The sequence below is a fragment of the Tachysurus vachellii genome, chromosome 1 (assembly GCF_030014155.1).
Source record: "Tachysurus vachellii isolate PV-2020 chromosome 1, HZAU_Pvac_v1, whole genome shotgun sequence".
Taxonomy (NCBI): domain Eukaryota; kingdom Metazoa; phylum Chordata; class Actinopteri; order Siluriformes; family Bagridae; genus Tachysurus; species Tachysurus vachellii.
The window spans coordinates 30,229,666-30,246,486 of record NC_083460.1 but is presented as its reverse complement, the minus strand read 5'-3'; the positions used below and the strand labels follow the sequence as shown (position 1 = coordinate 30,246,486).

The 16,821-nt window shown below is 37.0% G+C and overlaps 1 protein-coding gene across 11 annotated transcripts in view; it reads right to left on the bottom strand.

The window, feature by feature from the left end:
- The window catches only part of ptprsa (protein tyrosine phosphatase receptor type Sa), a 218,031-nt gene that overhangs the window by 155,646 nt on the left and 45,564 nt on the right, over positions 1-16,821 (bottom strand). For 10 of the 11 annotated variants that reach the window (XM_060882275.1, XM_060882309.1, XM_060882292.1 and 7 more), the window contains exon 1: positions 1,187-1,546. The gene's annotated coding sequence lies outside the window, so the exon portion shown is untranslated. Of the gene's footprint in view, positions 1-1,186; positions 1,547-15,373; positions 15,465-16,821 lie in introns of those variants that run through there. The other variant, XM_060882282.1, reaches the window with a different exon arrangement.

Sequence of the window (16,821 nt, the reverse complement as noted above, 5' to 3'; positions counted from 1 at the left end):
ACATAAAAACATTAAAAAATTAGGGCTAACTTAAATCATGATTTGAGGTATTTTCAATGTGGATAAAGAGAATTTCAGCTTTAATCCATCCAGTTCGTACACCATCCTTCTGCTGGGGTCAGGGATCAGATGTGATTCACAGTTATCACAGGATAAACAGCATTTCTAATCCACACTGACTCAATGTGACATTGTGTTATTGTGACTGACTCTTTATGACAGTGACAAAATAAATATACTAGGGTAATCATGCTAGTTTATAAACTTAGCCAAAGTTAATAAAGCTTAGCAACATTGGTCAAAAGTTCGCAACATTGGTCTTTTCTTTAAGTACCTCAGTTCTATCTGTATATGTAATAGCAAATTGTTAAATGAACATCCTTAATTCTTATCTATAACCCATTCTTTAGGCTAAACAATTTATTAATAAGTAAGGAATCAAGGAATAGCTTAATTAGCTGAATAAACAAGCGCCCTGTATACTAACACAGTAAACAGTACGCATTCACAGTAGTGCTGCTGTAATGAACACTATTGTTAAAAATGCATACTGTTTAGTTTGGCAGTGTGCATGCTCACAGGTAGCCATGGCGACCGGCGTGTCCGCGACCGTTGGCGACGTGCTATTTAAATCTACTATATAGTAAACTAGTGTTGTATTTTTGGACGTTATACTTTCTAACCTTCTTCTGCCTAGAAAATGATATACTATACACGTAACTAAGATAACACACTGGTGTTAAAAATGTACACAACTTTGTATTAAATAGCGGAAAGCGTGTTTTTTTTATTTTTTTTATTTTTTTTTTACAAAACAAATACGAGATAACGGTTTAAAAAGATGTGTCTAACGGGTGACTCCTGAGTCAACTGAGTCGCTTAATATAAAATGATGCTTAAATATTAATGATCGGTTTCTAAAAGCCTAGTGGAAGTTTCTGAAAGACAGTCAGCCCTGAATGCTAAATAATTACTATATAAATGAGCATTTCCGCAGGCTAATAAACTCAGGTAGCGCGTCTTTCATTGGAATCGGTTCATTTTTGCTTCGATTTGAAATAAATAACGAGTTTGCTCTGTTTTCCATTAAGTTCCACTTTCATTAAGAAGGTCTTTTGTAGTAGATATGAACGAACACAGACAGAAAAAACACATAATGATGTATAAAACAGCACGCCGAACTCACCGAGATTCTGACCCACTACAAATGTCCGAATCGGTCCGGTCCAAACGAAGCATGCGGATAAACTATTCCTTCGTGTTTAACGTGTTTAAGTTGCATCCATGGAAAAAAAAAAGAGTATTAAAAAGAATCCACACGAAGCCCTAGGTCCTTTAAAACTTTAGGCATAAATGAGAAAATCTCCGCTCCGTCTCGGTACCACATGCCTTTTAGTTCGGCACGAGCGTCCGGTTTGTGCGCGAGCTCAGCGCTGGAATGCACGTGCAGCAGAAAGTTTATAGCACAGATTTTTAAATTGTTTTCAGCTGTTGTTCGGTCCGCTGTGTGTCCACGTCCCAGCACTTTTTTCTTTAGGTTGTGAATCCCGACTGGGGGTGGAGAGAGAGTGAGAGAGAGAGAGAGAGAGAGAGGGAGAGAGAGGGAGAGGGGGGGGGTAGTGGGGGTAGGTCGAAGGGGGTCTCTGTTTCCCCCTTTGCCGTGTTTAAAAAAAAAGAGCCTCTGTGGCGTCGAGGGAAAAAGACGCCATCCAGAGGAACCAGTAGATATTAACAGCTACACTTACACGGGTATCATATATTCACAGCATTGGACAGACGCCCTTATATTACCTCATTTATATCCAACTGAGGGTTAAGGGCCTTGCTCAGGGGCCCAACAGTGGCAGCTTGGTGGACCTGGGGTCGAAGTCACAACCTTCTGATTGGTAGCCCGACACCTTAACCACTAGGCTACCACACGACTCTGCCTTTCTCTGTCACTCGGGTACTAAATCTTTTCTATCGTGATTGTGTTAATTAAATAAAAGAGTGGTCCTTGAGGTCCAGTCACGTACTATGTGCATTTTTAAAGGTAAGCTACGTTCACATTCCCATGTACACAAAATATAATCATAATACCACATTAACAATGAAAGTTGTAGTTATAACTTTTATATAGAATTGAGGAACTCACAGCCACATCTGGACCTAGAACTACTGTCATCAGGTCATCATGCCAATTTTACATTTTTTTTTGCCAATGGCAAATTCTTGCATTAATTCTACTATAATTCTATTTTAAATATGTGAGCTATATGTAGTGATGCTAGATAGACTCGATCTGTGCACTCCTGTGTATTAAACACAGTTTCCAAACATGCAGAAACATTCAGAGGATGCTTGTTTAAATCAGTTCCATGTAAATGTGTGAACAAATACTGTATGTCTCTGATGAACTACACGAAATATTTGGATAATGACAACAACGTATTGCTCTTTCAAAAGTACATAACTAACCAGTTTCAGTGTTCACATTAACCTAACAATGACTGAGAAGCATGCAAGCTTGCTTGACTCCAGTTTGTTTAGTTATGTCTTTAACGGCACATTCTCAATCTTTTACAAGTCTAAATCTATGCTGTTCTTCTTCTTTCGGCTGTGTCCATTAGTGGTTCGCCACAGCGGATCGCTAGTCCGCATATGTCATTTGGCACTGGTTTGATGCCGGATGCCCTTCCTGACGCAGGCCTCCCAATTTATCCAGGCTTTGGACCGGCAATGTGAGTTCACTGGCTTGTGTAACCTCATAGTGGCTGGGCACAAGTCTAAACCCATTTTATAATTAAAATAGTTTGTGTTATACCTTGTAATATTGATAATGCTAACATTATTTTTACTATTGTTGTTGCTACCATTTTTTTCTGTATCAGTAAACTATTATTCAATATGTGGTTTGTCTGTGACTATCTGTGCAATTCAATATAAGGATGTTTTCATATTTCATATTTATTGTGACCCCTGGCTTACTTTTCTGCAATCAGTGTGGCCCAAAACATTTGCCCACCTCTGGCTTCTTCCTTCTGAGAAGGTAGCTGTAGCATAAATGACTACAGCATTACACTATTACACAGCATTATACTGCGTTACATCTTTTAATTGACTTAATATTCGTGACTACTTGTAAAAATGAAAGGAAAATCTTTAGGTTTATGGAAAATCTTTTCAGGAGACTCGGAAGCACTGAGGAGAACTGGAGTGAGCAACCACTTGTTTAAAAAAAAGGTGTGTTTAAGATAACAGTATGTCCTAGGAAACACCTCGATTAGCCATAATACAATTTTTAATATCTTAATGAATTGAAAGGTAACTATATTTGTATTAGGATGAACACTGGTAATGTTTATGATCTATACGAATGATACTTCATATTATCTTATTTTATTATATGGTTTCTTAGTGACAAGTTGCATTTTTAATCTAATTAACATCATGAAAAAGGGAGTGTTTGTAGCTGCTCTAATGAAAGTAATAACTTGTACGACAGATCATTCACATATTATATGTCACTATAAATAGAGTCGAACCTTCAAATAGAGAATATAAGTAGAGAATATAAAAAGACACGATATTTTGTTCTTCAACTATATATCAAAGATTCAAATGAGAGGCTAATATCAATAATCACTAATTGATTAAAAATCTCACCATTTGTTTCATTAGATCTAATCTCACATGTCTCTTTCTATGGTGCACAAGCTTTTTAATGAATGAATCCAAGTATATAAAGACAATCTTTAAATAAAAGCTGGCAGTATTTTATAATGGTTTTTGGAATGGCAAGAATGCGTGTGTATGTCTTTCATCAGCAGCGTTGTCATTGTGAACCTTCTTCCTCAGCGATCACACACGTTTTGTACAGCTTTTGTTCACTTCAATCTCGTATCTACGCCCTGTTAAAGGTACGTTAGCGCTGAAGCTTCCATGTTAAAGGCACTATAAAGCCTGGCTGTAACAAAACCTTGTGTACAAACAAACCATTTACAGAACATGTTGTTTTTTACATGACAGAATGGCCAGCTGTGTTTGTTTTTTTCCCCCCACAATGCATAGGATAACAAATACCGTAAAAACATAATGTGTAACAGAAAGGGTTTTTAATCCTTTTAGCAAACACAGACAACTGCATTGCATTGTGATAATGGTATGACTATAATATGAGAAGAATGAAATATCGCAAAGCCAAGACAGCAATCAATATTCCTCCAAGCACTGAATCAAAGCAGCAGGAGGCAGAGGGCAGTCAGAGCTTCAAAGCTGTGAATGTGCGATGCTTGTAGTTATACCCTGGGGATGGTTGTTAGGTCAAGAAGGAAAAAACAACACTGTGAAACATCAATGACAATTTCTTGTTTTTTTGTTTTGTTTTGTTTTGTTTTGTTTGGACTTTTTTGGGGATTTGGGAGTGGATGACATCATCTGCTGTTTGTAATGTCTGAAAACATCAGACGGGACTCAGAGATAATACAGACTGTGGACATTAAAGGCGGATTATTTGGCCCCCCTTCAATATGCTGAGCCTCAGATTTGTGCATAAGGATTAAAATTCAGTGCAAGAGCTGCAATGTTATGTATCATGATATTTAACACACAAGACATTGATATCTTGAGCACTTCAAAATGTCATGTCGTTCTACTTACTTTGAAAATGTTTTCCAACACGATAAGGCAAACGTGGTTAATAACGAAAATAGGGTTGCTAGGCTACTGGGAAATATGGAAGACCAGCCAATGGAAACCGAGCTAGCTAATGACAGTGAGTAGCTGTTACATGCTACGTAAAGGTACAGTGGCATAAGAATCGAGACGCATGTGTCAAGAATTTCAACATTTTCCTCAGATGTGTTGATAAATTATTACGAAAAACTCAGAGCAACTAAAATTAGATTGGAATTATGTTTAGCATTGCAAACTAAAAGTCAGTGAGTTCCATCCTATTTAGAAACATCAACAGTGTGAAATTTTGTTTAAATTAGTGAATGAACCACAAGTTTTCTGAAAAACAATGTAAGGTTCAGAAACATGACAAAATATGTGAATTCCAAAAAAAAAAAATCATACATAGGAAAGGCAATTACATCATTTACACAAGAATTTAGAAAACATGGTGAACAAAACTGCTCAAACACTAATTTTAAATTATATTTTAGTAATAATAATAATAAATCAATGAGACTGAAAGAAAAGGAAGTAAAAAAAAGAAACATAGTAAAAAGGAAAAATGGAAAAAGGAAAAATAAAGCACATTATGCAATTCACAAAGATAAAGCAGACTACTAGACAATTTTACAGAAATTATTCCAAATAATAAGAATTCATATTATTCAAATGATTTTCCAAACCTCAAAGCCCCTAAAATGCTATTTGCTGAAGCATGGGAATATATCAGGAGGATCAGGTTGCTGGAAGTGGCATCATTCAAACAGAAGCCCTTGTTTAAAACCCCAGGTGATGCAGAACCGGCGTAAAGGTAAAAGAGCTAATCAATATGATCGTCCTGTAAAAGTGCCACTGTGGCTTTCATGTTGATTTTCCCAGAGCCTCTTATTCACACCTGCCTGCTTTAATCAGGCGTATAAATCTACAGCTTTCCTCGACAGCGCTGTCCCCAGGTGTTGAGCTGAGCTTAGCGTGGTAAATTTCACCAGTGTGTGGGGAATGATAAAGGAGCGCTTACTGCTCGACAAGGGCAATCCATAAGGGTGTAATGAGCCTTGTATACTCAGAGTCTGCCTTTTTTTGGGTGCCGCAAATGTATTTTTGTGCGCGGACAGGGGTTAAGATGCACCAAAATGCAGATAGAGGCACACATTTATTACACAGTTATTTCTAGAGTACATACATTCACTGGCCACTTAGATAATAACACCTGTACACATGACCATGTTCATGTGATATCTATCTAAATTTCCTGTTCTGTTCTTGGCTACAGGGAGTGGAAGTTGATATGATATTCTGCTGTTGTAGCGTGCTTCAAGATTTGTTGAGATGCTTTTCTGCTTATCATGATTGTAAAGAGTAGTTATCTGAGTAATTGTTAGTTTAAACCTGTCCTTTTTCATCTGACCTCACTCATCGTCAAGGAGTTTCCACCTACAGAACTGCTGCTCACTAGATGTTTTTTGTTCTCTACATATCCCAGGACATCAACAGTTTCTGAAATACTTAAAACGGCTCACCTGGCAACAACAATCATGACACATTCATGGAAAAATCACTGATATCACTGATTTTTTCCCTCATTCTGATCTTTGATGGGAATATCACTGTGTAAGCTCTAAACTGAAGCGCTTGACAATCTGCATTGTTTTATAAACTCGATTGCTGCAGCATAATTGTTTATTGATAATTGTATAAATGAGCAAATGTATTATTAAAAACTATTAATGAATAAAAGTATGATGTGTCATTCATTAATAAATAAAAAATAGAAATCGTTTGCAAATCGATGTGACCTGTATTGAAAAAAAAAAACCTTAGGAGTGATATTTATAGTATTTACAACTCAAATCTGACTCTAATAATACCATGGACAACTAATTCAGGTATTGCTTTAGTCACATCATGGCATTTTGGGACTAAAGTAGTTTTTAGTAGGTTTTAACGACCTGAAGATTGTGAGCTCAAATCTAAAACCTGCCTATGAGTCACTGTTCGTGTGTTGCGTCAATACGCTATGCTTAGCTTGGATTTCACCTCATTTAAGCTGCTTCGGATGAAAAAATGTGAAGCACATATAAATATATACCTCCACTTCCTCTATATATATTTTTTATCAGACTTGTTTACCACCCACAGAAAGAAGTCGATGATTGTGATCTGTGAGCTACAGGCTCACATCACACCTCACCTCCTCATGAGCATCCCCTGCATTCCTATTTTCAGCTGTTAGCGTTTGGCTTTTCACTAAGTTCACAGCTAATTCCTGATTGTATAACAGATTCAGGCATTTCAAGAAAAAGTTGTGCACTTTCGAAAGTTATTAAGTCAGTGCTGAACTCAGCGTGGGAACAGGACACAATTATAATTATAAAGCCAGTGATAGACAAAGCCTTCTAGCAAAGTGTTATTTTTTATTGTAAGACTACTTCACACAAGGGTTTATGGATTTATGTTTGGTTAATTGGTTGTTTTTTTTTAGCCTCTGAAATCTCTGATTTTGTACAACAAATGATAATATTTCATTTCCAATATTACAATTTTTCATTGTAATTAAAAATAGTACAATAAAAAGACATTCACATGCAAATTGTACAAGCAGCTTAAATTCAAGGCATTTTCAGATGACAAACAAAGACAAACACATGACCCATCCCCAGACTTTCACCAAACTTCATTACAGACAAGAAATATTAAGCTGTTATGTTTTTATATCATATATAACACAAGAAAACACCAGGTATTAGTTTGTTTAGAACAGAGTGGTAGTGCCTAAAGGAGAGCTTTAAAGGAATTTTAAATGAGAAAATGTGCTACTATTAATTTTCTGTAAGCCGATCATTGATAAGAAATAGAAGGTATGGAATTTAATAAAAATGTTTCATTTCCTGGTCTTTCACTGCAGCAGTCGTCTTGTTTACTAGTTTCTCTCTGGATTCCCATTCACATGCTTTTATTTTCACTGTTGAAAGCAGCGACTTTGGCTTTTGGAGCCAATGAATTGTGGGGCCTCACATGTAGCCCTGAGGGACCTCTATTCAACACCAGCATCTCATACACATTATCTCCTGTGGCAGAGATTTCACCGGCTTTCATCTCCCTGGTCCGCTGTGCAGATAAGATGCATATGAATACACTGAGCTTCTGTGTGAGGTTCGCCTGAGTCGCAACGCTGGACGAAGAGCAGACTGACGTCCATTAGCACGCGCCCGCATGAACTGATAAACATTTATGAAGACCTCCGCTAAGAGTACGAATTCAATACACTGATAGACATCCACTTGAAAACACAAAGACACACAACAACTCATTTTAGTCTTAATTTTAACCAAGCTATAATCTGTGAATGTCTATGTGCATAAAGAGATCCTAGATTCACATTCAGAGTAACAAAGCTAATTGCACATGAGAGAAACATACTAGTTAAGCTAACGTTCTACAAATCTTCTGCTACAAACCTTTATTTTATAGGATTGACATGTGTGCATTTAAAACAGGAATGTTAAATATTGTTACTCGTATTGTCTATAGAATATACAAAATGGTTTTCATGTTCTCCAGGAAAGAAGAAATCTTTCCACCATTATTGAACAATGCTCACTACAAAACAAACTCCCAGAACAAAGGTACCAGATTTGGCCTACTATCCTCTTTTGCAACCTTTTACACGGAAATATAAATATACTCTGTATTGTACCGGATTTTCCACCTGTGACTAGAAAAACAAAAAACAAGACAATGTCCCCCTTCAATAACTTAAAACTGGAACTCGTAAAGATGGGAAGTTGTCCATACAATCTCAAATCAACATGGCCGCTGTGCAGTAATTAAAATATAAACTTCACCTCATTATGCTAGTTAAGAGTAACATTCACTTTAGATCAATCTACATAGATATTAATGGATAAATTTATAATGGTTCACTGTTTTGAGAAAGTAAATACATCATGTTCATAATCACTAATGTTAGCTGGCTAGCTAGTTTCAAACAAAACACACAGACACTTTGTAGCTCAAACACACCTAAACCCAAGTAAAGTCAAATGCAGCAATAGAATCCTGTTGCAAATAACATACAGTACCTAACTGGACCTTGAATGACTGTCATTCTTCTAAACTATTACTCTGAAATATTTTGAAGTACAAAAGGTAAAAAACATTTACCAAAATTGCAGTTTTCATTCACTCCTTGCCGAGGAAATCTGATACTACTGGAGGTCACGGAAAGCTGTTTCTAATATAAAGATCCTCAGACAGGAAGCTGTAGTAGAACTAAACCAAACAATACACCAACTCAGACGCCATTTTGAGAATGGCAGGGCCAAGGAGACAAATTCAGGCAGTAGACTCAGAGAGAGAGAGAGAGGCAGAACGAGAGAGTAAACATGACATGGAGAAGGAGCAGGTGAATGAGAGACTTAAAGTGACAGGAAGGAAGCGAAGGGAAGGGGAAAAAACTCGAGAGGCAGCGAGCGTGAGATAAAAAAGAGAGTGAGTGAGTGAGCAAGCAGACAGGGGTGAAGAAAGTGTGTGTGTGTGCAGTGGAGTGTGGCAGACTGTTCCTCAGTGTAGTGCTTGTCTTGGCCTTATTTGGTAGGGGAGGGTTGGAGTATGAGGTTCTCCTGTTCTGTTTACTTGGTGGGTCAGAGGCCCAGCACAACGTGCCACTGTAGAGCAAACAGTGCCTCAACTACTATCATCTCACACACACACACACACACACACACACACACACACACACACACACACACACACACACACACACCACAGAATAGAACATGCACCTGTTCTTATGCATGCACTCAGTCTGAAAGTTTAGTCTATTTGAATAGCTGTGGCTCAAATATATATACACCATGTAAAGAATAAAACACAGTGGGTGTGTAGCTGTTACAGGAAAATGGTAGTGAGATAATAGATACTAAGCAGAATTACTTTCATTCATTCATTCCGTCATTCATTTTCTACCGCTTATCTGAACTACCTCGGGTCACGGGGAGCCTGTGCCTATCTCAGGCATCATAGGGCATCAAGGCAGGATACACCCTGGACGGAGTGCCAACCCATCGCAGGGCACACACACTCTCATTCACTCACGCACTCACACACTACGGACAATTTTCCAGAGATGCCAATCAACCTACCATGCATGTCTTTGGACCGGGGAGGAAACTGGAGTACCCGGAGGAAACCCCCGAGGCACGGGGAGAACATGCAAACTCCACACACACAAGGTGGAGGCGGGAATCGAACCCCCAACCCTGGAGGTGTGAGGCGAACGTACTAACCACTAAGCCACCGTGCCCCCCAGCAGAATTACTTATTACCACCAAAAATTTGTCGATTTAATGAAATAAATTTGTTCCTGTTATCATGTATGTTATAAGCAGCTAATATTTTAGCTTCAGATTTTATTCTGAACTCTATTCTCACTCACAATTTTGCTTCCAGCACACAACACTTTGAATGGTTTGCAACTGGCTTAATTTATTTCGCTTGTTTCCTGATTTTTTATGTTTTGGTAAGAAATAGCTGAATCAAAAATTCTTAGTGATAAAAGATAAATCCAAGAAATTTTTCTTGGGTTTATGAGCTCTTTTAATGCAAACAAAGCAAAAATGAGAAAAACTTAAAGTGAGAGTTTTAACCTGGGTTTAAAACATTGTGCTGTCTTTTTTCTTGGAATTCACTGGATATAATTATGACCAAATAACCAGGTTTTGGCTTGATGGTAATTTGAGACACTGATTTACTTCTACCAGTATGAAGATGTATAAAAACATCGCATTTGATGTAAATCTCAAGAACTTACATAAATAATAACACTGTGTCTGATTTTTATTAATACAGAATGATGTTTAAGATGTATTTGACAAAACTGCATTCATTTTCTGGAATTCATTTAACATGCAACTGCACTCAGACTATCTTAAAAAAAAATAACAAGGCGAGGCAAATAAATGCATACACACCCCACACACCATTAGTCTGTGCCCTCTTCCCTCCTCTCACTGTTTGTGATTATAGTGAAGTCCTGTGGCTTACACAATAGAGAGTCTAATCAAAACAAGACCTGGGTGATTCAGGGGAAGAAAAGAAATCGCCCACGCTGAACTTTGGACTCAAATGGCTTTAACAGGACCGGGCACGCCAGAGCGTCACCATTCATTTTAATTGTGTGGAATTACCCACGGCACGCTTCACCTGGTTATTAACAGAGCTCATCATCTCCAAAACTGCAGTTACAGTATTACTGCCATTGGTTTCCGTGTGTCAACTACATTATCCGGACTTGAAAAAAAATCACATTCGTAATGTAATGCATTTAGTTTCTAGGTTATATATCATGCCTCACGTACAATTATGGACATTATTTTCCCACTTATAAATATCGTTTGTACACAGAGTCATATTGCAGAAATTGTGTGTATTCAAAGGAGGCTCCCCTGTAGAGAGCATTATGGAGGTATCAAATGGCACAAAATAAGGCAGTAAACACAAAAGTGATGCTGAAACAAATAACTGACAGAGTATTATACAGTCATTGGACTCATTGGACATTTTATTTATCTCTGTTTGTGTTGGTTGCTGCTCCTCTTATACAGAAAAATGAAGTCTTCCATTTTACTGAAATCCATTTCCAGAAAGTTCCAAGAATGCAAAGCAGCTACATGATGTAAATAAGCTCAGCTAGTTAGCGAGAAACAAGGTGGCAGGGATGGTATTAGCATTAAAGTATAATATGAGTGTACAGGAATGATTAGGAAGGTAAAAGAGCCGGGCAGAGTACAGGAATAAAGCACCGCTGCATCAATGTCTTTAGACAGGAATGAAACGAGTGGCCCGCTAAAGTGAAGTTAATTATGTTAATAATAAAGATTAATATTCAAGGGTGAATTTTTCATTTTTATTTACTGTATATCATTCTGCACCATTACCTTGACACAAGCTTTTGTTTTAGCTATCATCATCCTTTTTAAAACTGTATGTGTTTAAAATGATATCTTTTATAGGCAGAACGATGATGGCCAACCTGAGTGCGCAGAACAGTATCAGTGAGGGTGTTTATTAAAAATGAGTGCAAGGAGCCATGAATTGCCACTTTAACTCATGAGCAAAGTGTAGACACTGGCAAGTGAAAAGCTAGGAAAGGTTGAAAAGTACGTGTCTTAGTTCTCGCAGAGGTCAACTGCTCTGTTTAATGTGCAACAGTAAAGATCGTTTATCCGGTTATTTATATTTTTGGAAGATGCACTAGATTCTCCTCTCGATATTTTCCATCGTCATACGCTGAGTTTGCAGTCAAGTCATGTCATTGATAAGATACATACTAAACTAGATACACACTAAAGGCACAAAAGATGTCTCTGTACCATGCAACAAGATGTTCAGTGTTCAGTGATGCAAAATATCAAAGTTGTTACATCGTAATGTTTTAGTATAATGTCCTTTTTTTTCCTGACAGCGTAATAATTTCTGTCCTGTTCAGAAAATAGAAGAACGCAGGTATCTCATAATTCATTTCACTTAATGAGAGCTGGAAGTAAGACAGTTCAAGAACATGGTGAATAAAGCTGTCTTTCAGATATAATACCGTTATAACATTTTAAATGGTGCTAAAAGCTTAAGCAATTATTGTAATATATTAGGATATGATGTTTCGCACATACACACACACACACACACACACACACACAAAACCCAAGCTCTTGGTTCAAAACCCGATTGTAAATATGAACATGAATAAAAAATTATCCTCTTAGGTATGCGACACGCCACTTAATCAGCGCCTCTATTACTGCTACCTCTAAAAAGCAATGTGCCTTTGATTCCCAAATACCATGAAATAATATAACCAGGCACAATAAAAAATTCATCACCTCCAGACACGCAAAGCTTCATTTACATTTCTTTAAATACTGCTGTAAATAACTGGAGCATTGATAATTGAATAACGGTAATTTATTGCCGTTTCTTTATAGTGCGGTACAGATCGGAGGAGGGACTCAAGGGAGGCCCTAAGGGTGCATTAAGCAGCCTGACAATGCCTCAGGCGCAGGCCATAAAGATTAATAGAGCTTGGTTTAATTGCAGGCCTCGTAGGCGAAAAGCTTCGTGTCATGCGGCGCTGATTCCTGCTTATTCCACACAACTGGAGTTAATCCTTTTGTTCAACAAGGTGCACACACACTACAGATGATCAACGCACACCTGCCCTGCTCATCAGGGAGGATAACCCTTAATACATGCAGATGCTTAAAAGATTTTCTTTCATAGCAGTTTTCATGCATTTTATTTGGAGTTTTGGATCTTCATTCACTTCTCAAGGCGAATCCAAGAACAAATGTGTTAACAGTGCTTAGGCTTGTTTGCTAGAGGTCTAGCTAAAAAAAAAAAAAAAATTACTGAATGAGGTAGAAGGAGAAGATTATTCTTTGTGTAATTCATGACTCTGAGGTATGAAGTTAAGAGTTAAAGGAAACCTCCATCCTGAAAATGCATGCTGAATGTTAAGCGACTCTGATGCTAAGTTGTTGATTGGTGCTGTATTTCTCTTATTCTTGTTGAACACATACCGAAATTGATAGAGCAGCTCCAAACGTGTTTAGTAGAAGAAAAAAAAACTGTATGCAATTTGATCAGTTATTAGAGACAACTACGTAGCTAAACAGGACTAAAGCACTGCTGCATCGTTCACTTCAGGTAGAAATGAAGCAAGAGGCCACCACTATCAGAAGGTATTATACAGTACTAAAGAGAAGAGTGTTAGCTAAAGTAAAAATAAACCAACATATCAGTAAAATAAATCGCATGTTAATAATGAAGATTAATGTCACTAAAAAGTTGGATTTTTTCATTTAAATCTGCCCCACTACTTTGAAGAAGCCTTTGTTTTTGCCATCAGCATCTTTTTTAAACCCATATGTGTGCCGTTAAACTTTATCCCTACATACATCCAGATACCCCTAAGCCCAAGGCTCTTCACTCCTGAAGTTATTATCCTTCACAATATGCTCACTGTGGCTGTAGATTCAGCTGCTATATTCATTCTCGCCACCAAAAATGTGTTCTTATAGCTTTTTACACCCAGAAGCAACCGCTTCTCTCTCTCTCTCTCTCTCTCTCTCTCTCTCTCTCTCTCTCTCTCTCTCTCTCACACACACACACACACACATCTACTACTAACTACATCTATCAGCACTTTGGTATGGATGATGTAAGCCTAAGGCCTCCACCGAACCATTCAGCAGCATGTATCATTCTCTCCAGCTTTGTAAAACAATGCTGATGGACTCAGACATGGGAAAATGTCTTGTGTTTGTGATGAGGATGTCAATACGGGAGCCACAGCAGACCTTTGAGACATCCTGGGCATGGACATTGACTGATATTATAGCAAAGTAAAGGTAATAACAGGTTGGGTATAGATGATAAGTAATCTGACTGGATCACTGTAGGAGGAGACATAATTACAGCCATGACAGACCAGCTATTCAGACATCATCTAAGTGTGAGTTGTTTTGAATATAGTTTATCAGTAACCCTGTTCTCATCTCATCAGCTTGACTGCTTGACCCTTTAATAAACCACTTGTAAGTCACATTTTACTTTGCATATGTATTCACCACCTCTTGAACACTACATTTTGTAATGTTACAACCTGGAAGTGAAATAGACTTCCTTGGGATCATCTGTAATTATTTACACAAAATAGCCTGCGAAATCAACATCATTTACAAAATCTAAAACTGAAAAAAGGTAGTTTTTCATAGTCCTGGAAATTGAATCACTTGGGGTTAAAAAATATCCCTCAGAATGCCATTAAATCCATTGTTAATAATGTAAAGAAACACTTGGAGAAACAAAATCAGTGGAAAAAATATTTACAAAAAACAAGAGGCTAAAGATTACTCCCATCATGGCAATACCACCATCATGCTTTAGTATGGAAATGGTGTTTACTTAAAGTATAAAAGTGCAAGAAATGACACTTAACAAATATTTCATTGTTTCAACAAATAGATCACTAATATTTAAACAATGACTGCTGTATTATTTTAAAGGCAGCCCTTTTGGATAACTGGAATATTTTCCTCAGCACGGTTTGGGATCACTCTGCCCCTGGGGTGTGCCATCTTTAGGTAAGATGGAATAGTACTGAGAAGCAGGAAATGATGTGTATTGTTATTTAATTCCACTCTAAATGTAGATTAAGAGAGAAAGACTACTTATTTTATTTTATAAAAGTATTAACGAAAAATTGAGATCCATTGGCTGCTTTTTAAGCAAGTATATGGACATTTGAAAGCATACAGTATTTGTAGAAAAAAATGACATTAGCAAAGCTAAAGGAGAAAATGTTGGACTCCTCCTGGCGAGTCAGGAACATCTGGAGTAAGTGGAAAATTGTGTCTAAAACTGTCTAAATGCAATTTTTCACTAAAACTGTTAGTATTCTGTTTCATTTAAGTCCTTTTGGATAAAAGTATCAGTCAAATAAATACATGCCAATGGAAATAATATAATATCAGAACATACAAACAGAATATGCATTTTGCTTTGAGCATTTTTTAGAAATTGGCCAGAAATTTGACAGTGTTGGATAAAAACGTACTTTATTATGTATAATAAATAAAAAGTGGCCAGTATGGATGACTGAGACTAGGCAGAAATATAAAATACAGGAAGTAGGTCTGTTTTAGATAGAGACTCTTACCTCTCTGTTGTTTTTAAAGGCTCTGTAGCTTCATTCTTCAGCTCTTCTCTTTAGCGTCTCTTTTTCTTCAGTCTTTCCGAGTTGACTGTGCCTTGAGAAGAGCAGAAAATGAAAGAGAAATGAATGAAGAGGATTACCAAATGATGCATAGATCTCTAGAGCAAAACTCCAGCTTGATGAATGCGCTCTAGAGTGACCAAGTGCTCTGATTACAGGAGAAGACAAGAGCAAATCTGCATTAAATGCTGTACCATTTTTCAAACAGTTGCAATCATATACTCTTTACTTCAAGGGTTCTCAAACATTTTGTAGCCAGCGAGCATTTTTGCTTTAACTTCCACGAACCTCCTCAGACCAGATGTATTTCATCTTCATTATTCCATTTTTATTAGTTCATTATTTACATTGATGAAATTATTTACGTTGGTAATAATTCTGGATATGTACTGCGGAAATTAACTTTTTTTTTTTTTTTCAAACATTTAAAAATATAACAAATAAATTATAGATGCATTTTTTTAGAATGTCTTTGAAAAGAGAAGAAGGTACTAAAATCCATCTCACGATTGGATCTGCAATCTGGAGCAGGAATCTGTCACAAGATTGCGATGCACTTTAACAGAAACACATTCGAAATGCAATTACATGCATTACATCAGACATGTTGTAGTTGGAGAGACGACTGTGTGTGTCTACAAAGAAATGCCTATCATGTTTGGTATATTTTGTAAAGAAAGTAAAAGTTTTACTAAAAAGTGATAATTTTCCCCATGTATGGAGACATTTCAGACATATTGTATTGAAGCTATAGAGTTTTCAATATTCCTGAACAGAGGATAAATCCTGTAGCAATGCAGTACTCAATGGCAAGGCTGGAAAACACTTGTGCTATTTTGCTTTGTTTCGACATATTATCTGAGGTATTTTACACTTTACTCGAGTAAAACTCTTAAAAACTCTTTAAACTCTAAAAACTTAAAAACTCCTTAAATTTTCATTTAGACCATCAATGTAGCGGTGGCAAATATTAAACATCTCTCATTCTGCCGGTAATTGTACTCAATATATCAGTTGATTTGACTCAATTTAGCATCCATTTATTTCAAGTTCCATTTAGAAAAAAAAAAATCATCCCAATTTGTCAAGCTAAACTTCTCCTGAGCTCAGCAGACAGCTAACTTACTCACACCAAGTTAAACCAGCACTGATTCAAGTAGCAAACATAAATTGGCTGGGTAGCAAATCAAATTCTAGCTCCTGATGGCAAAAATTGGTTATTTACATGATGGTTTACTTCTGATCAATTGAATGATGTTTTGATTTCAATTGAATGACCACGTCTCTTGCTTGTACAAGACGTGTGTATTGCTTTTTTTTTGTAGTTTTTTGTTTTAACCAAACATCGGCTACTGAACGTTAGCACTGTGAAGTTAATATCATGTTGATGT